Below are 27,342 nucleotides of genomic sequence, written 5' to 3'. Positions count from 1 at the left end.
ACCAACATGGAGAAATCTCATCTCTACTGAAAGTGCAAAATTAGCCAAGAGTCGTTGTGCATGTCTGTAATCCCAGCTACTCCAGAGGCTGAGGTAGGAGAATTGCTTGAACCCAGGAGGTGGAGTCTGCAGTGAGCCAAGATCACGCCATTACACTCCAGCCTGGGCAACAAGAGCGAAACTCCATCTCAAAATATAAATAAATAAATAAATAAATAAATAAATAAATAAATAAATAAAAAATAGGTGACACCTCAGTTCTAAGAAAACTTCACCATTTTTTCTTAAAATCCTAATGATTATTTCAACTTCTCCTTAGAGGTCCTATAAAACTAGAAACCCAAACTACCTCATACACGACTTGCTCTCCTGAAAAAGCCCTCTCTTGAGTGTGTTCCTTTGCTTTGCACTAGACACTTCTTGACTTTTGCTTCATTCTGCCTACTTCCTAAACTCTTTCTTGCAGCGGTGACAAGAATGTGGACACCAGCTGGTGATTGAGTCTCTGGGCACCTGGAGACAACCTAAGCACTATGGCAATGGGCAGAGTCTAAAAATCAAACAGAATATCACAATTCACTCTCTGGTTTTTCTTGGGGGAAAAAATCCAGTAACTTCAGCCCCATATCCCCAAAGGGCATCACTCAGCACAAACTGAGAAGCCGCAGCCCTACCAATGGGTTGTAAGTATGTGGCTTTATTTCTGGGTTCTCTATTCTGTTCCATTGGTCTATGTCTTGACCTTCATACTGGCACCATGCAGTCTTGCTTACTATTGCCTTGCCGTATAAATTGAAGTCAGGTAATGTGATGCCTCCATATTTGTTCATTTTGCTTAGGATTGCTTTGGCTTTTCAGCCACTTTTTTGGCTCCATATGAATTTTAGGATTCTTTTGTAATACTGTGAAAATGATGTTTGTATTTTGGTGTATGCAATTTTTAGACTGATGTTTTTAGATTGATGTTTCATGTTTGCAATTTTTAGATTGCCTTGGGCAGTGTGGTCATTTTCATGATATCGCATCTGTCAATCCATCAGCATGGGATGTTTTTCTTCTTTTTGTCATCTATGATTTTTTTCAGTAGTGTCTTGTAGTTCTCCTTGTAGAGTTCCTTTACCTAATGGTTAAGTGTATTCCTAGGTTGTTTTTGTTGTTGTTTTGCAACTATTGTAAAGGGATGGAGTTCCTGATTTGATTCTCAGCTTGCTTGTTGTTGGTATAAAAGTGTGTTACTGATTTATACATACAGATTTTGTACCTGAGACTTAAGTGAATTCATTTATCTCATCTACGAGTCTTTTGGTCGAATCTTTCAGGTTTTCTAAACACATATGGTCATATCATTGGCAAACACAGGTAGTTTCACTTCCTTCTTTCCAATTTAAATGTCCTTTATTTCTTTTGCTTACCAGATTGCTCTGATAAAAATTTTCAGTCCTATGTTGATTACAAGTGGATAAAGCAAGGATTTTTGTCTGCTTGTAGTTCTTAGTGGGAATACTTTCAATATTTCTTCATTCAATATGATGTTGCATGTGGATTTGTCATTTTTGGCTTTTATTATTTTGATGTATGTTCTTTCTAGGCATACTTTGTGTGAGTGCAGTCTATTATTTTACAAGCTTAGATTTGTATTCTGTTTTACCTGAGTACATTCTGAGATTTGGCATCTATTTTACCTGTTTTAAGTACAGCTACTCTTGCTGTTTTTTTGGTTTCCAGTTGCATGGAATATCTTATTCTACCCCTTCATTTTCCATCTACATGTATGCTTAGAGGTGAAGTGAGTTTCTGGAAAACAGCATATAGTAGGTTCTTATATTTGTACTCATTCAAAGACCCTATGCCTTTCACTTGCAGTATTGAGATAAATTATATTCATTGTTTTTATTGATAAAGGCTTAGTACTCCCATTTCATTTCTTGTTTTCTGGTTGTTTAGAGACTTCTCTCTTCCATCCTTTTCTTATTGTATTTCTCTGTGTTTAAGTAATTTTCTCTTCTGGAATCCTTGGATTGTGACTTTTCTGGCCAGAAATCTCTGTGGCTTGGGGCACCTTTGCTGGAGATTTGATGGGGTTCACTGGGTTCATTCTGCCCACTCAGCCTGGTAGATTACACTTGGCTCATGTTTCAGGCCTCGATAACATGCCTATTAAGGAAGGATCAGGGCTGGAGTGGTGAGGTGTGTGTGAGTGAGCAGGGGGTCTGGCCACTTTGGACAGTCACTGGCTGCTGCTCCAGCAGTGGGGCAGGCAGGTCCAGGTGCCAGCATGGGTGCCAGATTTCCGCAAGGCTGCAAATGAATGAGGCACAGCACAAGCAGCTTCCATGGTTGTCACTGGAATACACAGTGACACCAGCACTGAAAGCTTGGAAATGCCAGGAACCACAGAACCCTCAAAAGGGAGTCACAGCCCTGTTTCAGGAAGCTCCCATGTCTGGGCTCCTGGAAGAGTAGTAGCTCTTCTCTTTTTCTCTTCACCTACAACTTGGTGAGCAAGGGCCATGTTTCAGCTTTGTTTGTGTTATTGCTCTTTTAGCCCCACCATTAGGTGGGTCTCAAGTTCTTGTCCTGTGACCAGGAGCAATGAATTATGCAGACAAGTGGAGGGTGAGAGAGATAAAGACGAGCTTTATTGGGCACTAGAACAACTCAGAGACCCACAGTGGGTAGCTTCTTTCTGCAGCCAGGGTGTCCTGATGAGTGTTCAGCTCTGAGCAGAGGAGGCCCTGGGGTGGGTGACCCCCTCTCCTGGCAGGTTATTCCATCATCACCACAGCTGTCAGAAGAGAGGAGGCCCTGGAGTGGGTTGCTTCTCTCTGCAGGAAAGTCATCTCTTCATCTCTACAGCTCTCAGCAGAGAAAAGACCCAGAACGGGTTGCTTCTCTCTGCAAGAAAATCATCCCAATAGTGGGTAGTTCTTCTCTGCCACAGGTCTTCCTGATGTTCTCCCTGAGTCTGGGGCTTTTTTCAGCATCAGACGGGAGAAAGTGTGTGCTGATTGGGTCATAGGTGGCCATAGGCAGGCACAAAAAAGTCAACACATGTTCCCACTCTGGTCTGTAGGACTGGTGGCCTAGCCCAAGGGCTTTAGCCCTCCTTGGTCAGAAGGTGGAGCCTCACCAGTGACCCTCATCTTCCTGTCCAGGATTCTGTCTGCCTCCCACCACCAACCATGGAGCCCAGGTCACTTGTACCAAGGCGCATCCAAAGACCAGTGCTGATCTGTCTGCAACCCCCTCTCAGCCTCCCTCCTACACTCATCAGGGCCCAAAATCCAGAGGGTTCAAGGCAGCCATGGGATGCTGCATCAGCACTGACCCGAGTGTGCACACACCTGCCTGGGCTGCGGCAGCATCCGGGCTTGACCACAACCACACTCCAAAATTAATGCAGGTGCCATGAGAGACCAGACAGTGGGAGCAGACACCCCAAAGCTGCAGGAGAAGGGAGGAACCTCCTGGGCCCTTGAGAGCCCTGGGGGACCTCAGTTGGTAACTGTGAACTGGACAGCCTCAGTTGTACATTTGGAGCTACTGTCCTGCCAACTGGGGAGAACCAGAACTTCCTCTTGTCACAGGCTCCCATCAACTCCAAAGTGTATGCAGCCTTGGCTATGCCCTCTTTCTGTGTTTCCCCACAGAGGTGACAGGTGAGATGCAGGTTCACAGCAGCTCTGGCCAACCCTGCACAAAGAAACCCAATGCTCCTGGGTGTGGTTTAACGAGCCCCAACTGCACTTTCATCCAGGAGCTTGAAGGCTAACAGCAGGCAGTGGGGAGTGAGCTGAAGGCTGTGGTGGAGACTCCAGACCTGGGACCACGTTCCATTTTGCCATGAGAGGGTGTGGGTGGCACAGCTGGCAGCCTCAGGGATGTGGAGCACAGGACTGTCTCAAGACCTTGCCAAGGGGGGTGACTCCAGGAGTGGCTCATGGTCTCCAGGCCAGGTAATCAGGCTCCACGGTAACCCCTATTGGAGGGTGGATCTTGGAAACACAGCCTGGGGTGGATCCGCATAGAACCTCCCTTCAAGACCCGGGAGCTTGACACTGTTAGCAAGATGGACACAGTGGCCAGATAGCTGGCCAGGTCCTTGAAGCAGGTGCCATTTCTGCTTCCCATCCTGGCCCCCTGATGGATGGCTCCAGCTCTGCCTTCTGGGCCTGGCATCCACACATCTTGTGCGAGCAGGGCACCAGCCCATCCCTATCTTCTCCTTGGGACCCCTCTCTATCCATCCCTTTGCACCCGACTGAGCTGCTCCCCACAGGCAGAAAAGCAAGAAAAATGCTGATGACTGAAGAGTAGTAAAGAATGGGTGCAGATCATCTGCACCCCTGTTTTCCCAGCACTTTGGAGGCCAAGTTTGGTGGATCACTCGAAGCCAGGATCTTGAGACCAGGCTGATCAACATGGAAAAACCCCATCTCTATTAAAAATACAAAAATCAGCAAGGCTTGGTGGAACGTGCCTGTAGTCCCAGCTATTAGAGTGGTTGAGGCATGAGAATCCCTTAAGCCCTGAAGGAAAGGATTGCAGTGAGCACAGATTGTACCACTGCACTCCAGCCTAAATGACAAACAGATTTTGTCTCCAAAACAAAACAAAAAACAAAAGACAAGAATGAGTGGAAAATACTCAGAATGATCTAAATTTATTTGGCTGCTTTGATGTTCTACAGCTGAAACTCAATCACAGACAAATTGGTATTTTATTTTTCCATCAGTAACTCAATAACTAGAGATTTCTGATATACAAATTGCTACAACAGGTTAAAAGTTTTCATTCAGGTGCTCTTTATTTCCAATATTCCTTGGTAATCAATCTTGCAGGGATAACATTCTCATCACTGTAGAAGTTTAGCTTCTCTTTCTGACTCTGTAGGAAACGGGTTCCTGAAGGTCTCATTGATGTCACCTCAACATTTTCCTCCAGCCTTGCCCGCTGCTGTTATTTTTTTTTTTTTTTTTTTTTTTGCCTCACACTGAGGGCTTGCCTGTGCTTCCTTTAAGTTGCATGTGGCCTGGACACAGTCACTCATGCCAGTAATCCCAGCACTTTAGGAAGCTGAGGCAGGAGGATCCCATAAGCCCAGCAGTTTGAGACCAGCAGGAGCAACACAGCGAAACCCTGTCTCAAACTGCCTTTAATAAAAATTTTGGAATTATTAAAAAAGGAAATGAGAAAAAAGAAAACAAACTTGCTCCTACATATTAGATTTTAGCATCCAAGTGCCTGGAAGGGAACTTTGGATTTATCTATCCTGCTAGGCACGCCTTCCCTAGCAGCAAAGATGGAGCTCCAGTTCCTCAGATGGTGATGAGCCACAGGAAGGGCAGGGGGTGGGACCAATGAAGATCCTCTTGGGCTGCCTGACTTCCCTCAGTGTACACGTCAGCTCAGCCATAAGTGGGGTGAACATCTCCCAATCGACACGAACCAGGGAATTCAAACTCTCCTCAGGGGCAGGATACGTCTCCAGGCTTAACTTGCTCAGCCCACTGGTGTGGCACAGCAGGTCCTTCAGGGCGTCCATAGACATGCAATTTCTGCCAAAGTAGAAGGTGGTGAGCTGGGAGCAGCGGCTCAGGCCAGGCAGGATGGCACTGAGTTGGGAGTAGTGGATCTGACAGCCCTCCAACATGAGGGTCTCGAGGGAGGCAGCAATTTTCTCTAGCAGAGCTCTGAGGGGTTCAAGACTCATGCGGAACAGCAGCACGTAGCTGAGATTCAGATGCTTTAGGTAACTGAGGCTTGGGTACTGGGAGAGACACTTCACATCCTCTTCCAATAGGTAGCCGCAAGTTAATTCCAAGTTCTCCCAGGGGTTCTGGAGGCACCTGTGGAGATCAACAAGTTAGTTCTGGGCAATGGTACAAGTTAGATGAAGGTAGTGGGGAATAACCTCAAGGAAAATGCCTGCTTCAAACAAACACAAGTTTGTTCCCATCATCTGATGATGGTCGGCATGCAGGTTGCTGCACGATGAGGACCCTGATCATTCAGGGGCAGTCCCAATTTAGGCTCAGCCCTTTCACCATTGCTTGTGTGATTGGGTCACGGCCACAAAATCTCTAAAGCCTTTTTTTTTTCATCTTTCAGCAGAAAACTTCATCTCTGGGCCACAGGTATCCTATGGGAGATGTGCACAAAGAACTCAACTCAGCAAGGTCTAGGTACATCAGCTAGGGCTACTTGCTAGCAAGGGCTCCCTGTCATGCCTGCATCTGCAAACCAACTGTCACTTTTTACCACTATCACGCCTAATCCCTCACCTCCATCCTGGAAGCACGCATTTCCCACGTCAATCACCTTTCCTGGAGTTCAAAACAACATTTTACAGACAGGGAATTAGAGACAGGATCATTCATGATCACTAAGCTGGTGAGGACAGACCTTCTGTAGTGAAATGCACAGGTTTGATGAGCTTTCCCTCCTTTCATAACCTCCTCTGTTATCTCTTTGACACCATATCAACTTGAAACACACTTTGTAACAAGAAATTCACACATTGCACCCCCAGTAGAGCTGAAACCCCCACTAACTAGCTTGTACATTGTGTCCCTCTCCAGCTTCCACCCCAGGTGACCCCTCTGCCCTTATTGGAGTGATCCTGTGATAGCCACTCCAGGACATGGAACACTGAATAGGACAATGTGTTGACATTCTGGTGTCCCCTTCACTGTGAATTTGCCACTGGCTGACACACAGTACACGCCTTCTAGTGTTTCCTGTAACAAAACAAGGCTGTGCTGTGGTCTGCATACAAAGTGCACGACCCTTTCTCACCTGATCAGCTGTTCCAGGTGTCCAGTGAAGAATGTGATCAATTTTATTTTAAGCAACTGGAGGTGTTCCAGCCTGAGGAACACAGACCTGAATTTGGCAACTAACCGTCCCTCAAGTTCATTGTCTGATGTGTAATGATGGCACCTGGAGAAAATGAGTTTGTGAAGATTCTTCATCTCCTTCAGGTAACAACGAAGCTTTCTTATCAGACGTGGCCAGGACATGTTGCGAATTTCCAGCTCCTGAATACTATTCAGGTGGATTATTTTCAATGACTTTCTGAGATATTTAATTGGCATTAGATAGTTGACCAGCTTACTACAGCACAGGTGTACTAAACCTCTCCTTTGGTAAACCCACTGAAAGAGGTATCTCAGGCATTCATCCTGGGGTATTTCCTTGAGGCAGACGTCTATGAACACCTTTAGGGGCTGGTGCTCTTCCATCCTTGGACAGTCCTCTGCTGTCTCCTTCTTACTCATGGCCTCTGGGAAGCAGGACAGGGCCCAGGCTCCAGGCCATCCAGCCCAGAAATTCTCATCAATATCCCGCAAATCCAGCACTTGAAGTTTCCACCTCCTGTGGGTAAAGTAAGGGAGAGTCTCAGAATTTAGAAGGACCCATCCCTGAACTTTGCTTTCATTCTCATCCCATAAATCAGCTACTCCTGTCCTCAGTGCTCCCTGTTCTCTTTGTCTTTTCTCAATCCCTTTTCCTTTTTGATTCTGACTGGTCCCCACTTCTATTCCCTTTACCTTCCACTGAGTAAAGGCAGGTTTCTGTTCCCATGGGGGACCCTGTATGGTGAGCAGTCCTTTCTCTGAGGATCTGGACAATGGCCAAAGCCTCCCTGAGCTTCCTTGCCAACACCATCAGAAGACTCTGGGCCACCCTTGGGCTACTTCTCTGCCTGACCCTGCTGTTCCTTCCCTGGACACCTGAGTTCTATCTACCAGCCCTCCTGGGTCACCTCACCTGGGGCGATCCTTCTGTGTAAGCAGCATATGAAGCCCTTCCAGCAATGCTTTTAAGGTCTCCAGATGAAACGTCTTCATCAGCGATCCCAGAGGGGGTGGGTGAAGGGCCAGGCCTGCACCATCACCATCAGAGTCTGGAAGTGTCTCCTGCTGAAGGCCTCCATGAAGAGTGGGAGATAGAGCACCCTGGGCAGCTCCCCCATGGCAGAGATGGCCAAGGCCTGGTCTCTCAGCAGGCTCTGCCCCGCCAGCTCCAGGAGTCTGGGTGGGGCCTGGATGCTCATCCTGATGGATCTGCAAGGAAAATCTCTAGAAGACAAATCCAGGGAAAACGTATCACTCTCAGGGCAAACACAATCACCTCATCTTCTCCTAGGACCAATATCATTGCTCTGGTAGAGGTAGAAAAATTACCACTTTACCCCAATTCCACTCTGCACTTGGTGGCCACAAATCTATACTTCTGCTTCTACTGGTACCAGGAAGAATGTCTTCCAAACACCAAGGAGGGAGGGGTCAAAGGGACCACTGGCTTATTAATTTTCATCCATTGCTCCACGGAATCCTAGAGCCACTGGACAGTGCCACTGAGGATCCTGAAAGCCAAGCTCTACCTCTTTGAGGAAAAATTTTTTGTCACTTACCACCTTAAAGCAATGAGAATGAGAGTGTCCTGTGGCCCCAGACAGCCTACATTCTCAGTTCACACCATGAACATGCTGGGGGAACACTAAAGGAACTCCCTCAAATCAATGCCATTATTTTTTATCTTGAAAATTCTCTACTAGAAATGGACCAGGTGCTGTGGCTCGTGTCTGTAATCCCAACACTGCTCAATGGCAAGGCAGGCAGATCACTTGAGGTCAGGAGTTCGAGAACAGCCTGGCCTACATAATGAAACCATGTCTCTACTAAATATAAAAAAATTAAGAATCATTTGACTCCAGAAGGCAGAGGTTGCAGTGAGCTGAGATCACACCACTGCACTCCAGCCTGGGTGTCAGAGTCAGATTCTGACTAAAAAATAAGCAAACTGACAAATTAATTAATTTAAATATTAGCCAGGTGTGGTCATGCATGACTGTAATCCTTGCTACTCTGGAGGCAGAGGAAGGAGAATCACTTGAACCCCACAGGCAGAGTTTCCAGGGAGCCCAGCTCAGTGCCCTGCACTCCAGTCTGGGTGACAGAGTCAGAATACATCCCAGAAAAGAAAGTAATTCACTGGAACTGTAAAAGTGGTGTGATCGTTTTCCACAGCATTTGGAATGTATGTGTAGAAATGCTAACTGTAGCCGGGTGCAGTGGCTTACTCCTGTAATCCCAGCACTTTGGGAGTCCAAGGTGGGCAGATCACCTGAGGTCAGGAGTTTAAGGCCAGCATGGCCAACATGCGAAACCCCGTGTCTACTAAAAATGCAAAAATTAGCTGGGCATGGTGGTGAGTGCCTGTAATCCAAGCTACTCAGGAGGCTTAAGCAGGAGAATCACATGTAAACGGGAGGCAGAAGTTTCAGTGAGCCCAAATCGCACCATGGCACTCCAGCCTGGGCAACAATAGGGAAACTCCATCTCAAAAAAAAAAAAAAAGAAAATTAACCACAAACTGTAAAACTGCTACGATGCTATTCTAGAGCACTGTAACTCCAAGATGAAGGTTCCAATACACATCACTTCCACATACTCACGATTACCCACCTTTGGACGGATCCTAGCAGCAAAAATAAATCCCATGATCTGAGCAAAACTGCACTCTTGAGATTGGTATGTGGGATACCTTTAAGGATTTCATGAAAATGAAAGCACACTTGGAGAATCACAATAACACCAAGTCTATGAACTGTAATTGAAGGGCACGAAAGCAAATAACTTCAAATATCAAGAAATAAAAATTCATTTAAATGTAAATTTTTAATATATTTTTTAAAAACATGCTTAGCTAAGAATGTTAAAATGACAAAAACCAAGCATAAATCACAATTTGATGGATGAAGACAAAACTACATTTAGAGGAAAAATGAAAGCCTAAATCTGTTCGTCTTACAAAACAGACAGAAAAATATTCTGTGCCACTTTGGGATGTGCGTCACCATCCCTGACTGGCTGACTGCAGATCAAATGGGCATGACCCTAAGAAGGTGGTGACTTACCAGCACTGGACTCACTTTGCAGAGTCCTGGGACCTCTCAGAGAACCAAGCAGTAGCTTCAGGTACGAGTGCTGTGGGTCTCTTCTGTGTACCCTCAGGAGATTTATACACCTTTCTAACACCACCCTTCCCTTCTCAATCACCAGCTTCCAATCAAAAAGTGATACCTGATTAGATCTTGTAGTCCCACCCAGTTAATCCTGATTGAGTTTTCAGCTTTCTTCTGACTAACTGATTGAATTAGATACACATTTATGGAAGTAAAAGAAGAAATAATAGGGTGAAAGTCCAAAACTCATTCATTCATTTATTCCCCAAATACTGATGAAGTTTGGCTAATAGATGACTTTCATAGTGATACAGGGAAGGGATTAATCTGTTCCCAATATAAGACAAAAAAAAATTAAGATGTCCTTATTGGAGGATGTTTGTCCCATCAAAATTTTCAAAATGTTTCAGAGCTATAATAGCCTGAAGAAGATAGTGATGTCATTCCCAAGAAAACAGAATAAAAAGCTGTGTATATCGAATGGTCGCTTGGGGTTTATGCTATCTAACACAGCAGATCATATGGACATTCAGGTAGAGGAAAGGAAGCACTGAGGGTGTGATCTATCTCAAGACTAAGTCAAGGCTTCACTGAAGGAAATCAGGACAAAGTGACCAAATGAGGTGGGGACTTAGCAGAATGAGACTAGGTGTTCTAATGGGAACCTGGAAAGGAAACAAGACAATATAAAACATGGTGGTTATCTTGTGGGCATCTAGATGTCAGGACTGAAAGTCTTTTGTCAAGATAGAGTTGATTTATTAATTGTTTGATTGATTTTCAGACTGGGCCTCCACCTGTCATCAAGGCTGGAGTGCAGTGGCACGATTTCAGCTCACTGCAACTTCAAACTTCTGAGTTCAAGCAATTCTCTCACCTCTGCCTCCTGAGTAGCTGGGAATTACATGAGCACTCCAACATGCCCACTAATTTTTGTATTCTTAGTCGAGATGGGGTTTCACCATGTTGGCCAGGCTGGTCTTGAACACTTGACCTCAAGTGATCTCCCCACCTCGGACTCCCAGAGTGCTGGGATTACAGGCATCAGCCATCTCACCCACCCTAGATTGAGTTCAGAAATTAAAAGGAGAATCATCAAAAGAGATAGGGCAGACTCTTAAACCAAAACATTGGCTTTGAGAACACAGAGGACAGGTACAGTCTTGGCCCTACTAGAAGGTAAAGTGTGTTTACCCACAAAAATGATGGGCTCCTCTCAGAAAAGCAGCTTGCAAAGATGGAATCTGAGAATGTGAGCTGGAGCAGAGGCCAGAGAGAAGATTGGGGCCAGACCTGGGAAGGGAGACTTTCCCAAGCTGGAAGCCACACAGGTAGAAACTGTGGGCTCTACAGGATGTGAGAAAGAAATGTACAAGAGTTCATTTGTCCCTGTCATGGTGCCATCATCTGGAAACCTTTTCTTTAGACTCTGGGATCTTCCCACAGTGGAACATTTCCCAGCAGCCATTGGCCCCAGTCATTTCCCAGGACCCTTCATCCAAATCTTAATCTCACTGACTCCCTTCCTACTTTAATTTGATAATTCATTTTTCTTCCTTCTTAGAGTCCTTTCCTGTTGCTAATATTGAACACAGAGATTCTTATCAGAGCATCACCATTAGGCCTACAAAGAAAGCTCAGACACAGGCACAGTGGCTCATGCCTGTAATTCAGCACTTTGGGAGGACAAGATGGGCTGATCATGAGGTGAGGATATGGAGACCATTCTGGCTACTACGGTGAAACTCTGTCTCTACTAAAAATACAAAAAATTAGCCGAGTGTAGTGGCAGATGCCTGCACTCCCAGCTACTCAGAAGGCTGAGGCAGGAGAATCGCTTCAACCCGGGATGTGAAAGTTGCAGTGAGCTGAGATGGCGCCACTGCCCTCCATCCTGTGTGACCGCATGACACTGTCTGAAAAAAGAACAAAAGAAAAAGCAAGCAAGCATGGAAGAAAGAGAAAGAAAGAAAGAAAGATAGAAAGGAAGGAAGGAAGGAAGGAGAAGAAAGAAAGAAAGAGAAAGAAAGAAAGAAGGAAGGAGAGTGAGAAAGAAAGAAAAGAAAAAAGAAAGAAAGAAGAGAGAGAGAAAGAAAGAAAGAAAGAAAGAAAGAAGGAAGGAAGGAAGGAAAGAAGAAAGAAAGAAAGAAAGAAAGAAAGAAAGAAAGAAAGAAAGAAAGAAAGAAAGAAAGAAAAAGAAAGGAAAGAAAGAAAGAAAGAGAAAGAAAGAAAGAAAGAAAGCTCAGGCCTCCAATCCCAGCCCTTTGGGAAGCCAAGAAAGGCAGAGCACTAGAGCTCAGGAGTTTGTGAGGAATATGGGCAATGTAATGAAACCCTGTCTCTAATAAAAATACAAGATATTAGCCGGGGGTAGGCAGTGTGCACCTGTAGGCCAAGCTGCCCGGGAAGTTGAGGTGGGAGGATCACCTGAGCCCAGTGAGGCTTCTACTTCCCATGCCCCACTTTGTAAACCAGAGGCTGAGGGTGAGCTCAGCACCAATAATGGTTGTGAGAATCTGTGTTCACTGAGCATCCACGAGGCACAACAGAGAGCTGGTACCGATCATACTGGATCTCAGCTCTCACTCATGGAGAATCTAAGGCACATTGCTATTTTCCCCATTTTTAACCTGATAAACCTGAGACTTGGCCAGAGAAAAACCTGCCCATGTTCTGGCAGCAAATGATTGGCAAACCCCTCAGGTGAGGCGCCCAGTGGAACCCCCAAGCTGTTCAACAAGCTAAATATTGGAAAGAACTGGCTCACTGACTTCTGCTTCCTGCCCATTTCAAGGGGTGCAGCAGCACCCCCAGGACCCCAGTGAGAATCCTGCACTTGGGGTCTTTTCTACCATGTCCTGTCACCAGTTCTTCTCGAGGTGCTCATCTGCTGCCAAGCTTAGAGCAACCTTCGAAACCCATCTCAGGAAATAACCTGACCTATTCTCCAGTCCCAGAATCCGCAATGGGATTCCAAAGCTCCTATGAGGCCCTTGCTTAGGCTCTCTAGAATATTCCTGAGCCTCTGTTTTCTCCCCCAGCCTGAGCTGATGGGGCTGGCATCATTTTATGCATCCCAAGGCCATCAGTCCATCTCTCCTGGACTTCAGAACATGGCCACAATGCAGAGAGACCCAGCAGTAATTAAGAAATTTTCCCCAATTCATATTGAGTGATGTTGGTGAACACGGCAAGGGACAAAGCAGGAAACTCCACAGCTGCTGCTCTGGACCTAAAGAGGCACCCTGGACTTCTGGGTGGTGACGCTGCCTGGCTTTCAGAACATCTGACCCTTCTGGTCTTCCAAGGCTGCCAGGATGATGGCAGAGCCTAGGACAGGTCCCAGTGCAGGGGCCATCCCTTCCCAGGTTCCCCTGGCCGAACCTTAGAGATGATAAGGCTGCACCTGGAATGTAGTAAGTATTTTTTTGTCCAAGCCACGTCTCTTCTTTGCCTTAGGTGAGGCTTTTTTCAGCTGGGTGCTATGGAAGAACTCCAGGCCCAGTGGGCATCACTGCAATCACCACATGGTAAGCATGTGTGTGTGTGTGTGTGCGGCCACCTAGAAAGGTACAACTCTGCCTGACAGAGCTGGTTCCATGGAAGAGAAAAGTGGAACATCCCACGAACCAGATAGGACAACTTCCTCTGGGAGTCCAGCAAGAAGACATGGGATCTGCAGACAAGAGGTCGCTGGGTAAAAGCCCTCATTTGAGGATAATGTGTAAAGTTGAACTTTAGACCCTGAGGGATCTATGCCCTTCCCACAGGGTTGCAGCGGAGCCAGCCCTGACTCCCATGCACAATAGCCCAGAGAAATCTTGGGAGGGAGGTAAACCTGCTGGGGCCTCAGGGCTCAGAAAAAGCCCTGGACCTATCTCCCAGTCATGCCTCTCCCACTCCCAAGTGCCTCTGGTCCTGGAACTGTCAGAGACCCCTGAGTCTTTTCCATGTGCTCCTCTTCTCCTTTCACTCAGCCCTGCCTTTGCCAATGATCCTTGCATTTGCCTCCATGTGGGGCCCCCAACTCCAAGCTCTGGCAGTGGCTGGGGAGCTAGGGGTTTTTCTGCCCACCTGGAGAAAGCCTCACTCAGCATGGGCCCATGTGGGTTCTGCAATCTTTTCCTACACAGGGTTACCTACAGGTGTTATAGATGCATCTCCCCTAGAAGAGCCAATAGGGATGATTGAGGAATCTCAAATCACTCAGGCACCCCACATACAAATGAGAGCGAGGGTCCCTGCAAGCACAGGCCCCGGGGTAGGTCCTGGCCCTTGTTGTTACCTCCTGATCCCAGAGGCCTTGGGTTTGTGGTCACAGGAGCCCTACCTACTTCCCATGCACCCACAGCCCAAGATAAACAAACTCCTGCATACTCTCTGGTCCATGTACTTGAGATCTCCAGATCGTGCCACTTCATTCCAACCTGGATGGCAGAGTGAGACTCGGAGCCAAAAAAATAATTAGCCAAGCATGGTGGTGGGCACTTGTAATCCCAGCTATTTTGGAGGCTGAGACAGAAGAATCACTTGAAGCCGGGAGGCAGAGGTTTCACTGAGCTGAGATAACACCACTACACTCCAGCCTGGGCAACAGAGCAAGACTCTGTCTCAAAAAAAAAAAAAAGAAAAAGAAAAAGAAAAAAAGAAAAATTAAAAGCACTGAGCTGTATTTTTAATGAGGTCCTGCCCGAGGAAGTCAGGCATCCAGATGAAATTTCCTCATTTTTATCAATCCCTCGTGTTCTTTACTTCTCTTTAAAAATCTGTTACCTCCTTGCTTTCTTCTGTGGCTGATCAGTGGGTTAATACACACAAGATGCACACACAGGGCCTGGAACATTCTATGTGTGCAATGAGTGTGAGTCACTCAAGTAAAGCCCCTTCTCAGGGTCCCTCCCTGCTAACTAGATGCTGAGACCCTGTTCAGTCCTAATGGGCAGATCCAGAAGAATCCATTTCTGACCATTAGCTGTGCTGGGAAACAGATTCATTGCACAAGGAATGATCCCTGCTTTGGAAGGGTACATTCACATCACTGATTACCTGGAGCCTCAGGGCATCACCAACCCATACCTGCCTCATGGTGGGCAGCGGTCCTTCCTTAATTAAATTGTTGTGTCTTATAAAGAAATCAAAATTCCCTTTTAGCAAAATACTACTAATAATATATAAATATGGCCGGGTGTGGTGGCTCATGCCTGTAATAGTAGCACTTTGGGAGGCCGGAGCAGGTGAATCACAACATCAAGAGATCAAGACCATCCTAGCCAACATGGTGAAACCCTGTCTCCACTGACAATACGAAAATTAGCTTTGCATGGTGTCACATGACTGTACTCCCAGCTACTAGAGAGGCTGAGGCAGGAGAATTGCTTGAACCCAGGAGGTGGACGTTGCAGTGAACTCAGATTGTGCCACCACTCTCCAGCCTGGTGACAGAGCGAGATTCCATCTCAAAAACAAAACAAAACAATATAATATATAAATACTAATAATCATATAGACATGAAACATGGTTTAAATATTTCTTTACCACATTGAAAAATCAAGCATGCTTTTTGGGGCTAGGTCATATTGATGAGAGATCTTTTCTTAACACCCTTCCCACATCTAGCAGACTAAAGAAGAAGACTAGTGTATGCAGGGAAAAGAAAGAGAGATCAGTTTGTTACTGTGTCTATGCAGAAAAGGAAGACATAAGAAACTTCATTTTGATCTGTACCCTGACTTTGCCCTGAGAGGCTGTTTATCTGTAACTTTAGCCCCAAATTTGAGCTCACAGAAACATGTGTTGTGTAGAATCAAGGTTTAAGGGATCTGGGGCTATGCAGGATGTGCTGTGCTGACAAAATGTTTACAGGCAGTATGCTTGATAAAAGTCATCACCATTCTCCATTCTCAAGTAACCATGGGCACAATGTACTGCAGAAACCCACAGGGACCTCTGCCTTGGAAAGCCAGGTATTGTTCAAGGTTTCTCGCAACGTCATAGACTGAAATATGGCCTCGTTGGATGGGAAAGACCTGACCTTCCACCCAGCCTGACACCCATGAAGGGTCTGTGCTGAGGAGGATTAGTAAGAGGAAGGCCTCTTGCCACTGAGATAAGAGGAAGGCCACTGTCTCCTGCCTGCCTCTGGTAACTGAATGTCTCAGTATAAAACCCGATTGTACATTTGTTCTATTCTGAGATAGGAGAAAAACTGCCTTGTGGTAGGAGGCAAGACATGTTGGCAGCAATGCTGCTTTGTTACTCTTACTCCACTGAGATGTTTGGGTGGAGAGGAGCATAAATCTAGCCTATGTGCACATCCAGGCATAGTATCTTCCCTTGAACTTATTTGTGACACAGATTCCTTTGCTCACATGTTATCTTGCTGACCTTCTCCCCACTATCACCCTGCTCTCCTGCCCCATTCCAATTACTGAGATAGTGAAAATAGTAATCAATAAATACTGAGGGAACTCAGAGACTGGTGCCAGTGCAGGTCCTCCATATGCTGAGCACCAGTCCCCTGGGCCCATTTTTCTTTCTCTATACTTTGTCTCTGTGTCTTATTTCTTTTCTCAGTCTCTCAAACCACCTGATGAGAAATACCCACAGGTGTGGAGGGGCTGGCTCCCTTCATCTGGTGCCCAACATGGGGCCTTTCTCAAGGGTGAAGGTATGCTAAAAACGTGAGCATTGAGGACAGTCAATGAGAGATTCCCGAGTACATCCACAGTCAGTCTTTTGGGAAGCTTGTGCACTCGGAGGAACCCAGGTTAACAATTGTACAAACTTAAAGTAACTATGCCTCATCTCAGCTTCATTAAAATTCTTCTAAGGAGGGGGAGTTAGAGCTTCTACAGAAAATCTAATTATGCTGTGTCAAACAATAGAACAATTCTGCCCATGGTTTCCAAAACAGGGAACTTTAGATCTAAAAGATTGGGAAAAAATTGTCAAAGAATTAAAACAAGCAAGTAGGGAAGGTAAAATCATCACACTTACAGTATGGAATGATTGGGCCATTATTAAGGAACTTTAGAACTATTTGAAATAGAAAAAGATAGTATTTCAGTTTCTGATACTCCTGAAAGCCGTGTAATAGATTGTGAAGAAAAGACAGGGACAAAATCCCAGAAAGGAATGGAAAGTTCACATTGTAAAAATGAAGCAGAGTCTGTAATGGCTCGGTCAACGCAAAATATTGACTACAATCAATTCCAGGAGGTAATAGATCCTGAATCTTCAAAATTGGGGGAAGGAAGTCCAGAATTATTGGGGCAATCAGAACCTAAGCCACAATGGCCATCAACTCCTCCTCCAGTGGTTCAGATGCCTATAACATTACAACCTCAAATGCAGGTTTGACAAGTGCAAACCGCAAGAGACTATCAAGTAGAAAAGGATAGAGTCTCTATCCCAACAATGCCAATTCAGATACAGTATCCACAACACCAGCCAGTAGAAAATAAGACCCAACAACTGGTAGTTTATCAATACTGCCCACCAACTGAACTTCAGTATCAGCCATCTCCAGAGGTTCAATACAGACCTCAAGTGGTGTGTCCCCTGCCAAATAGCAGGGCACCTTACCAGCAACCCATGGCAGTGGTGTTTAATCCTACATCACCACCTAGTGTACTAGGTAGTACACTGCATGAAATCATTGATAAAACCAGAAAACAAGGAGATCTTGAGGCATGGTAGTTCCCGGTAATTTTACAACCAATACCGGCCAGTAAAGGGGGGCAAGCAGGAGCGTCTGTCCAAATTGAGGCTAGATATGAATCTTACACCATGAAAATGTTAAAACAAATGAAGGAAGGAGTTAACAATATGGACCCAACTCCCCTTATATGAGAACATTGTTAGATTCCATTGCTCATGGAAATAGACTTATTCTTTATGATTGAGAAATTTTGGCTAAATCTTCCCTTTCACCCTCAGTTCCTACAATTTAAAACTTGATGGACTGATGGAGTACAAGAACAGGTATGAAAAAATCAGGCTACTTATCCTGCTGTTAATAAAGATACAGATCAATTGCTAGGAGCAGGTCCAAATTGGAGCACAATTAGCCAACAATCAGTAGTGCAGAATGAGGCTATTGAACAACTAAGGACTATTTGCCTCAGGGCCTGGGAAAAAATTCAGAACCCAGGAACCACTTGCACTTCTTTTAATTCAATTAGACAAGGCTGTAAAGAGCCACATCCAGACTTCGTAGCAAGGTTGCAAGATGCCACTCAATAATCTATTTCAGATGACAATGCCCAAAAAGTTATTTTAGAAATAATCGCTTATCAAAATGCAAATCCAGAATGTCAATCAGCCATAAAGCCATTAAAAGGAAAAGGTCCAGCAGGAGATGATGTAATTACAAAATATGTTAAAGCTTGTGCTGGGATTGGAGGAGCTATGCCTAAGGCAATGCTAATGGCTCAAGCAATGACGGGAGTCACTTTAGGAGGACAGTTAGGAGATTTGGGGGAAAATGTTATAATTGTGGTCAAATAGGTCATCTAAAAAGAACTGCCCAGTCTTAAATAAACAGAGTGAAAATAAGGAGCTACCTGGCCTGTGTCCAAGATGTGGAAAACGAAAACGCTGAGCTAATCAATGTCATTCCAAATTTGATAAAATTGGGCAACTATTGTTGGAGAACAGGATGAGGGGCCAGCCTAAGGCCCTACAGCAAACTGGGGCATTCCCGATTCAGCCATTTGTTCCTCAGGGTTTTCAGAGACAGCAACCCCCACAGCAAATACCACCACTTCAGGGAGTCAGTACAACAATACAACAGCAGTCCCCCGCCACAGCAGGCAGTGCAGCAGTAGACTTATGTTCCACTCAAAAGGTTTCTTTACTCCCTGGAGAGACCCCCCCCCAAAAGATTTCTACAGGGGTATATGGCCCACTGCCTTGTTTTAGGGAGATGAAGTCTAAATTTGAAGGGAGTCCAAATTCGTACTGGCGTAATTGATTCCAATTTTAAAGGGGAAGTTCAGTTAGTGATCAGCCCACTATTCCCTGGAGTGACAATCCAGGTGATAGAATTGCTCAATTATTGCTTTTGCCTCATATTAAAATTGGAGAAAACAAAATGGAAAGAACAGGAGGATTTGAAAGTGCCAACCCTGCTGGAAAAGCCACTCATTGGGCTAGTCAGTTCTCAGAGAATAGACCTGTGTGAGCAGTCACTATTCAGGGAAAGCAGTTTGAAGGATTTGTGGATACTTGGGCTGATGTTTCTATCATCATCTTAAATCAATGGCCAAAAAAATGGCCTAAACAAAAGCCTGTTATAGGAGTTGTCAGTGTGGACGCCGCCTCAGAAGTGTATCAAAGTGCCATGATTTTACATTGTCTAGGACCTGATAATCAAGAAAGTACAGTTCAACCTATGATTACTTCTATTCCAATTAATTTATGGGGCCAAGACTTGCAACAACAATGGCATGCAGAGATTACTAACCCAGACTCCCTATACAGCACCATGAGTCAAAAAATCATGACTAAAATGGGATATCTCCCTGGCAAAGGACTAGTCAAAAATGGAGATGACATTAAAGTCCCAAATAAGGCTGAGGGACATCAAGAAAGAAAAGGAATAGGATATCCTTTTTAGGATTGGCCACTGTAGAGCCTCCAAAACCCATTCCATTAACTTGGAAAACAGAAAAACCTGTATGGGTAAATCAGTGGCCACTACCAAAACAAAAGCTGAAGGCTTTACAGTTATGAACAAAAGAACAATTTGAAAAGGGACATATTCAGCCTTCATTTTCACCTTAGAATTCTCCTGTGTTTGTAACTCACAAAAAAATCCAGCAGATGGCCCATGCTAACTGACTTAAGAGCCGTCGATGCTGTAATTCAACCTATGGGGGCTCTCCAACCTGGGTTGCCTTCTCTGGCCATGATCCCCAAAGATTGACCTTTAATTACAATTGATCTGAAGGACTGCTTTTTTACCATTCCTCTAGCAAAACAGGATTTGGAAAAATTTGCTTTTACTATACCAGCCATAAATAATACAGAACCAGCCACCAGGTTTCAATGGAAAGTGTTGCCTCAGAGAATGCTTAATTGTCCAACTATTTGTCAGACTTTTGTAGCTCAAGCTCTTCAGCCAGTTAGAGACAAGTTTTCAGACTGTTATATCATTCATTATGTTGATGATATTTTGTGTACTGCAGAAATGAGAGACAAATTAATTGACTCTTACACATTTCTGCAGACAGAGATTGCAAATGCAGGACTGACAAAAGCATCTGATAAGATTCAAATCTCTACTCCTTTCCATTGCTTGGGAATGCAGGTAGAGGAAAGAAAAGTTAAACCACAAAAAATAGAGATAAGAAAAGACACATTGAAAACATTAAATGACTTTCAAAAATTGCTAGGAGGTATTAATTGGATTTGGCCAAATCTAGGCATTCTTACTTATGCCACGTCAAATTTGTTCTCTATCTTGAGAAAGGATCCAGAATTGAATAGTAAAAGAACATCAACTCCAGAGACAACTAAAGAAATTGAGTTAATTGAAGAAAAATTTCGGTCAGCACAAGTAAATAGAATAGATCACTTAGCTCCACTCCAACTTTTGATTTTTGCTACTGCACATTCTCCAACAGGTGTTATTGTTCAAAATACAGATCTTGTGGAGTGGTCTTTCCTTCTTCACAGTATGATTAAGACTTTTACATTGTACTTGGATCAAATGGCTACATTAATTGGTCAGGCGAGATTACAAGTAATAAAATTGTGTGGAAGTGACCCAGATAAAATCATTGTTCCTTTAAACAAGGGACAGGTTAGACAAGACTTTATCAATACTGGTGCATGGCAGATTGGTCTTGCTGATTTTGTGGGAATTATTAATAATCATTACCCAAAAACAAAAATCTTCCAGTTTTTAAAATTGACTACTTGAATTTAACCTAAAATTACCAGACATAAACCTTTAGAAAATGCTCTGGTGGTGTTTACTGATGGTTTCAGCAATGGCAAAGTGGCTTACACCAGGCCAAAAGAACGAGTCATTTAAACTCAGTATCACTCAGCTCAAAGAGCAGAGTTGGTTTCTGTCAGTTCAGAGTTATAAGATTTTAATCAGCCTATTAACATTGTATCAGATTCTGCATATGTAGTACAGGCTACAAACGATATTGAGACAGCCCTAATCAAACATAGTATGGATGATCAGTTAAATCAGCTGTTTAATTTGTTACAACAAACTGTAAGAAAAAGAAATTTCCCATTTTATATTACTCATATTCGAGCACATACTAATATACCAGGCCTTGAACTAAAGCAAATGAAGAAGCTGACTTGATAGTGTTGTCTTCATTCATGGAAGCAAAAGAAGTTCATGCCCTGACTCATGTAGATGCAACAGGACTAAAAAACAAATTTGATATCACATGGAAACAGGCAAAAAATATAGTACGGCATTGTACTCAGTGTCAAGTCCTACACCTGCCCACTCAGGAGGCAGGAGTTAATCCCAGAGGTCTATGTCCTAATGCGTTATGGCAAATGGATGTCAAACATGTACCTTCATTTGGAAAATTGTCATTTGTCCATGTGAAAGTTGATACTTATTCACATTTTGTATGGGCAACCTGCCCAACAGAAGAAAGTATTTCCCATGTTAAAAGACATTTATTACCTTGTTTTGCTGTCATGGGAGTTCCAGAAAAAAATTAAAACAGATAATGAGCCAGGATACTGTAATAAAGCATTTCAAAAATTCTTAAATCATTGGAAAATTACACATACAGCAGGAATCCCCTATAATTCCCAAGGACAAACCATAATTGAAAAAACTAATAAAACACTCAAAGCTCAATTGGTGAAAAAAAAAGGAAAAAGACAGTAAGGAGTATAACACTCCCCAGATGCAACTTAATCTAGCACTCTATACTATATATTTTTTTAACATTTATAGAAATCAGCCCACTACTTCTGCAGAACAACATTTTACTGGGAAAAAAGAACCAGCCCACATAAAGGAAAACTGATTTAGTGAAAAGACAACAAAAATAAAACATGGGAAATAGGAAAGGTGATAACATGGGGGAGAGGTTTTTCTTGTATTTCCCCAGGAAAAACCAGCTTCCAGTTTAGGTACCTACAACTTACTGAAGAAGTTGCCATCCACCAAGGAAGTGGAGCCGCTGACCTGGACCCAACTAAAGAAGCTGACACAGTTAACTAAAAAAAGCCTGAGGAATACAAGGGTAACACAAACTCCAGAGACTATGCTGCTTGCAGCTTTGATGATTGTATCAATGGTGGTAAGTCTCCATGTGACTGCAGGAGCAGCTGCAGCTAATTATACTTACTGTGCCTATGTGCCTTTCCCGCCCTTAATTCAGGCAGTCACTTGGATGGATAATCCTATTGAAGTATATGTTAATAATAATGCATGGGTACCAGGCCCCACTGATGACCGTGGCCCTGCCCAACCTGAACAAGAAGGAATGATGATAAACCTTTCCATTGGGTATTATTATCCTCCTATTAGCCTGCAGAAGGCATCAGGATGCTTAATGCCTACAACCCAAAATTGGTTGGTAAAAGTACCTACTGTCAGTGTCACCAGTAGATTTACTTATTGTATTATAAGCAGAATGTCACTCGGGTCACAGATAAGTAATTTACAGTACTCTTCTTATCAAAGATCATTAAAATTTAGGCCTGAGGGGAAGCCTTGCCCCGAGGAAATTCCCAAAGAATCAAAAGACCCAAAAGCCTTAGTTTGGGAAGAATGTGTGGCTGATACTGTGGTGGTATTACAAAACAATGAATTTGGAACTATTATAGACTGGGCCCCTTGAGGCCAATTATATAATAATCGTATGGGCCAGACTCACTCATGCTCACAGGCTCCATCTGTCTGGCCCACTAATTCGGCCTATGATAGTGATTTAACTGAAACGCTGGACCAGGTTTAGAGAAAGCTAGAATCACCCTATCCATGGAGATGGGGTGAAAAGAAAATTTCATCACCTCGACCAAAGTTAGTTAGTCATGTTACTCATCCTAAACATCCAGAATTATGAAAGCTTACTGTGGCCTTGCACCACATTAGAATTTGTTCTGAAAATCAAGCTGAGGGAACAAGAAGTCGTAAGCCATATTATACTATTAACCTAAATTCCAATCTGACAATTCCTTTGCAAGGTTATGTAAAACCCCCTTATATGCTAGTTGTAGGAAACATAGTTATTAAACCAGATTCTCAAACTATAACCTGTGAAAATTGTAGATTTTTTACCTGCATTGATTCAACTTTTGATTGGCAGCACCGTATTCTGCTGGTGAGGGCAAGAGAGGGCGTGTGGATCCCTGTGTCCATGGACCGACTATGGGAGGTTTCCCATCTGTCCATATTTTAACAGAAGTATTAAAAGGAGTTCTAACTAGATCCAAAAGATTCATTTTTGCATTGACTGCAGTGATTATGGGTCTTATTGCAGTTACAGCTACTCCTGCGGCTGCTGGAATTGCTTTACATTCCTCTGTTCAAACTGCCAAATATGTAAATAATTGGCAAAAGAATTCCTCAAAATTGTGGAATTCTCAAACCCAAATAGATCAAAAATTAGCATACCAAATTAATGATCTTAGACAAACTGTCATTTGGATGGGAGATAGGCTCATGAGCATGGGATATCTTTTTCAGTTACTGTGTGACTGAAATACTTCAGGTTTTTGTATTACACCCGAAGCCTATAATGAGTCTGAGACATGGTTAGATGCCATCTACAAGAAAGAGAAGATAATCTTACTTTAGATATTTCAAAATTAAAAGAACAAATTTTTGAGGCATGAAAAGCCCATTTAAATCTGGTGACAGGAACTGAGCCAATCATGAAAGCTGCTGATGGCCTCACAAATCTTAACCCTGTCACTTGAATTAAAACTATAGGAAGTTCCACTATTGCAAATTTTGTATTAATCCTTCTGTGTCTGTTTTGTCTGTTCTTAGTCTACAGGTGTATCCAGCAGCTCTGGAGAGACGGCGACCAGTGAGAACAAGCTATAATGACGACGGCAGTTTTGTCAAAAAGAAAAGGGTAATATGTAGAGAAAAGAGAAATCAGACTGTGATTGTGTCTGTGTAGAAAGGGAAGACATAAGAAACTCCATGTTGACCTGTACCCCGAACAATTGCTTTGCCCTGAGATGCTGTTAATCTGTAACGTTACCCCAACCTCTTTGCCCCAACCTTGAGCTCACAAAAACATGTGTTGCATGGAATCAAGTTTTAAGAGATCTAGGGCTGTCCAGGATGTGCCTCGTTAACAAAATTTTTACAAGTAGTATGCTTGGTAAAGTCATCATCATTCTCCATTTTGATAAACCAGGGGCACAATGCACTGCAGAAAGCCACAAGGACCTCTGTCCTGGAAAACCGGGTATTGTCCAAGGTTTCTCCACATGTGATAGTCTGAAATATGGCCTCGTGGGATGGAAAAGACCTGACCCTTCCCCAGCCCAACACCCATGAATGGTCTGTGCTGAGGAGGATTAGTAAAAGAGGAAAGCTTCTTGCAGTTGAGATAGAGGAAGACCACTGTCTCCTGCCTGACCCTGGGAACTGAATGTCTCGGTATAAAACCCAACTGTACATTTGTTCAATTCTGAGATAGGAGAAAAACCACCCTATGGTGGGAGGTGAGACATGTTGGCAGCAATGCTGCTTTGTTATTCTTTACTCTACTGAGATGTTTGGGTAGAGAGAAACATAAATCTGGCCTACGTGCACATCCAGGCATAGTACCTTTTCTTGAACTTATTTGTGACACAGATTCCTTTGCGCACATGGTTTCTTGCTGACCTTCTCCCTATTATCACCCTGCTCTCCTACCACATTCCTGTTGCTGAGACAGGGAAAATAGTAATCAATAAAAACTGAGGGAACTCAGTGACCGGTGCCAGAGCAGGTCCTCTGTATGCTAAGTGTCGCTCCCCTCGGCCCACTTTTCTTTGTCTATCCTTTGTCTCTGTGTCTTATTTCTTTTCTCAGTCTCTCATCCCACCTGATGAGATATACCCACAGGTATGGAGGGGCAGGCCACCCCTTCACTATAGTCCTCAAAAAAGTCTGATTTCAGGTCAGATTCATAAACATCTTGCTTAAACCAGGGTCTGCCCTTCTTTCTTCCTTCAATAAAAAACTGAGTAGAAAAATCACTCTGAGAGCAGATAGTTGATCCTGAGGGAGGTGCTTGTAGCAGCCCAGGGGTTGGGGGAGGCCTGGGGACTCATCCGGGCTGGATAAGGCAAGAGCAATGAAGAAAAGGGACAGGGCACCAAAAGGGAGTGGCCCGGAGGAGCTGATAGGGCCCAAATAAAAAGGAAAGAGGGAGGTGGCAGCAGGGCAGTGGACCAGGTTCTCTGGCTCTCACAGAGCTCTGTCCACCAAAGGCTGGGGACTTGTGCCTGAGACCCTGGGGAATGTAGGGCTTGGATGTAGGGCTGTTAGTTCATAAGGCCCTGGGCTGCCTGAGGTGCAATGGGCTGCCCCACCCTACCCCAGGGGCACAGAATCAGGCCAGTGAGAAGTGCTAGGGAGGAAGAGTGGGTGGTGAGTGTCCATCCATAATGCAAAGACAAGGGACAGGTCAGAAGAAAGCAACCTTGGTATGATGCCAAGGGAATGTTGCTATTTGGAAATTATGCAGTTCTATCTCATCTCCTTACTCGTCAGAGCCTTATGGGACCATAAGGAGTGGGCTTTACAGGAGAGAATGAAGCAGAATGGAGTCTGGGTCAGAGTCCCTCTATTCCAGTCGACCCCAAATCTCTTCCATGGAGGACAGAAGTCAAGCCAGGGCCCATCAGGTTTTCCAGCACTTTTCTGTGAATCCAGAAGAGGCCTAATCATCCTCACTCAAAAAAATTATTCAATTTCAAGTTCTGAGGCTCAACAGGAGCCTCTAGAGGGAAGACTCTGGGAAAGGTCCAAAGAGAAGATTCTGGCATATGTAGCCCCCCAAAAACACAAGGCCTCCCCATTTATTCTCTTCTTTTCTTTCATTCAAATATTTTTACTGAGTTTCTAGAATATTCCACTTGCTATGCCGGGTGCTACTGAGGAAGAAAAAGTAAAGGCAAGGAAGCTGCAAAATGAAATCAGCAGAGAACACTTGGCTCCACATTGTGGTCCCGGCCAGAAAAATAACTGTGCAGGAGGAAATGTGCAGAGTGATCTTCATAATCCATATGGGGAACATGAGTTGCCCCATGTCCTCACATCAGCAGGACCAAGAACAGAAACCATATGATCTTTTCAATAGATGTTTAAAAAGCTCTCAATAAAACTCAACATCTCCTTATGATAAAACTCTCCACAAACTGGGTATAGAGAAACACACCTCAAAATAATAAAGGCTATTTTTGACAAACCCACAGCCAACATCATACTGAATGAGGAAAAATTGAAAGCCTTTTATCTGAGATCTGGAACAAGACTAAGATGCCCACTTTAACCATTTTTTAACATAATACTGGAAGTCCTGGCCAGAGCAATAAGGCAAGAGAAAGAAATAAAAGGCATCCAAATTGGAAAGCAAGAAGCCAAATTAGCGTTGTATGCAGAAGACATGATCTCATATTTAGAAAAGCCTAAAGATCTTAACAAAAAGTCTATTTTCCTAAAAATTTAGGGTACAAAGACAACATACAAAATTAGTGGCATTTGTGTATGCCAAAAGCAAACAATCTTAAAGGCTGTTAAAGAAATGAAGAAATTATTCCCATTTTCAGTAGCTACAAAGAATATAAAATACCTTTCCTGGTATGTTCAACATCCTATCCTTTACCACAAGCTTGTTCATCCTAAGCTTTATCACAAGCTTGTTCTACCTGCAGCCCTTGGGCCACATGCAGCCCAAGAGCTCTTTGAGTGTGTAAATGGTTCCAGGGCAGAGTCCTACCTGATCCAGGGGCTACATTTGTAAGGAACTAGTCTAACTGCCCCATGGAAAGGTAGTTTAGCAAAGGGAGTGGCAATCTTAGGGTAAGAGGATGGTTAAACACATCAGTTAATAGATTCAGATTAATTAGGTGATGAGGATAATAGGAGAAAATGGTTGATGTCAACTCAGTCACCACACAATTCTTTTTACTTTCCTCCCTCAATTATCTCTTCAGCATTTTATTTTTCTTCTTCATCTTTAGTACTTGGTATTTTCCAGAAGCTCTTTTGGAATCAGTCAGTCTTTTAGAATCCTCCAAAAGTCAATTCTTAAAAATGTGTTTCTGTGTTTCTGAGGTGTCCAGGATTTCTCCTTTTCCAATGAGTCCTGTTATTCTCTTGGTGGACATTTTTTTTCTTTTGTAGTTTGTGGCTGTTACAAAA

The 27,342-nt window shown here is 43.9% G+C and overlaps 2 pseudogenes; one reads left to right on the top strand and one right to left on the bottom strand.

Annotated features, from left to right (window-relative positions):
* Positions 1-5,290: 5,290 nt before the first annotated feature.
* On the bottom strand, positions 5,291-8,059 carry LOC129060492 (PRAME family member 1-like; annotated as a pseudogene).
* A 14,286-nt stretch (positions 8,060-22,345) lies between these two features.
* LOC129058090 (endogenous retrovirus group K member 7 Env polyprotein-like) lies at positions 22,346-26,941 on the top strand (annotated as a pseudogene).
* The last annotated feature ends 401 nt before the right edge of the window (positions 26,942-27,342 follow it).

Source organism: Pongo abelii, chromosome 1 (genome assembly GCF_028885655.2).
Source record: "Pongo abelii isolate AG06213 chromosome 1, NHGRI_mPonAbe1-v2.0_pri, whole genome shotgun sequence".
NCBI lineage: Eukaryota > Metazoa > Chordata > Mammalia > Primates > Hominidae > Pongo > Pongo abelii.
This window is presented reverse-complemented; position numbering and strand designations above follow the sequence as displayed.